Consider the following 2,260-nt stretch of genomic DNA (forward strand, 5'->3'; position numbering starts at 1 on the left):
TGGTTGCGTTAGGTTCTCGCCGAGCGGTCTCACAAACACTAGCGTAAATTATATTGTTGAAAATATCCCATTTAATTTTGCGTGACAGCTGGTAGTGTTAGTGAAATGCACCGTATGCGTACACGTCCGCAGAAAGGCTTACTGGAAGTGGTGCATGAACCTAGGAGCGGGACAACGGCCAATCTTGGAACATTCAATTTCCATGATTTTACAAAAAATTTCATAACTTCGACAATTTCCAACCGATTTCATCCATTAAAGGCTCATTTTGTCCAGTTTTTAATGGACTTTAAGAATAAATTATGGAATGATTTTTTTTAATCTTTTTATCCCATTAAAAATGTTGATTAAAACAAGATTTTTATGGAAAATTCGCAGGAAAAATAAAAAAAAAATGCTGTAAATTTTTAAATGACTTCAAAATTAAATTTTTAATTAAGACATAATATTTGACATTTTAGTAATCGTACTTTTGTCCAAAATTCAAAAAATCAAAATTTTTGTATATCTCAAAAATGGCTCTACTTTAATTTTTTCTGACCACGGCATTGAATTCAGCGTAGGATTTTGCATTAGAAACGTTGGTCAACCACTAAAGTTCACACTTTTTATGTTGTTTTGTAAACTAGTGTAGTCAATACAATCTGTTGCAACTCTGCATTGAACAAATTCTAGAAAATTGTTTCGCTTAGCTGTAGCAATGCTAAGAGAAAATCGATGAAGAGAATCGATCATTGCGTATACGCCTATATGCATGCTCACTGTCGATATATTCTATGTTCATTTTTAACAATGACATTTTTAGGTTACTAATCGTGCAATCGCCAACTTCACCAGTTCCGCTTACATTCATTTTCCACTTTTCAATTGAACATCAGCACTGCTTGTTTTCAAATCAGACGTTCTTTCAATTAATCATTTTGTCAAGCTTCTGCATTCACGTTCCATCAGATGTCACAGCTGCTGTTTGCGGTGACATCTATCGGAAACTAGACACAATCTGTTTTCCTATAATTGTTCACAGAGGACACTGCAGTGCAAAACCTGTCTGGTACCTCTATATATGCATTTAGATTATTATTCGAAGTCCCTCCTTTTTTACACATTCTGCACCCAAAATAGCTCACCCCTCACAGAATTTCCCGCTGAATTGTATGTATGGGGCGGGGCATAAAGTATCTTTTGCGCAGAATATGTAAAAGAGGAGGGACTTCAAATGTTAAAGCAAATGCATATATAGAGGTACCAGACATGTTTTGTAGTGTCAGGTACTCTATTTTGTAATCTGTGAAAGGGAAATCACAAATCGAGTGTCAACAAAATACATGGCATGTTGAGAGATTGAGCTCGTGAGAGAGAATTTCGCTCTTCAATTTGATTTTTTTTTTGGGTCTCTGGGACTGGTAGTAAAGCAGGTAAAGTTGTATGGGGAAAAATTATTTTTATTTAATTGTAGCTTGTTTAACAATAATTTCCGGGAAAAAACTGAACGACAAAGTCCCTGATTAATTTCTTTAGGTTGTCGTTCACTTTTTTTCACCTGAATGTGCACCGAAAGCGAATTATTCCCACTTCTCTCAATTTCTATAAGGGGATTTTTATCACTTCCTACCAGCGGAACAGCGCCATCTCTGTGGAAAATGGTCGAACAAAATGATTAATTTAAAAACTGCTTCCTTCTAATCTTTAGTTCAACGTCGTTCGTGTGTTAGTCGTAGCGAAAATAATTTCCTTTTCCGAGAACAACAACCAAGACCGTTGCGGCAACGTTTATACACGAAACTAATGGCAGTTTTTTACAGCATTTATCACTGGAGCGAAGAGATAAAACTATGATTAAGCACAATCAACTGATCATAGGTTCGATTTCCACTCATCGATCGTGGTTTTGCACCGGAATAGAGAGTTTTGTTTCACATTCACAACATAAACAAACCAGACATCAATCGCCACAAGAAAAAATCCTAATGAATGTTTTTTCAGTGGTCTTTTCGGTTAAACCCGTGCATTTTGATCGGTATCATACAACGATGAGTGCGATCAGCTAATGAGTAGTTTTGAGGTTACTATCAGTCATAGCATTTTCAATGAAGCGACGCTTTGGGCCTGATCTTCACCGACTGAAAATAACATGAAAAGTTGTAGCCATCACTGGTCGATCTCGGTTAAGTATGCGGCTTAAGCGCCACTCCGGTAAAGGAGACCGCATGCCATTTTGAGTTTTGCCCGGATGAGGCTGCCCCAGGACGAGTCCAATAGT

Source organism: Ochlerotatus camptorhynchus, unplaced genomic scaffold, assembly GCF_037179485.1.
Source record: "Ochlerotatus camptorhynchus isolate MF236.1 unplaced genomic scaffold, CSIRO-AGI_Acam_v1.1 ptg000189l, whole genome shotgun sequence".
Lineage (NCBI taxonomy): Eukaryota > Metazoa > Arthropoda > Insecta > Diptera > Culicidae > Ochlerotatus > Ochlerotatus camptorhynchus.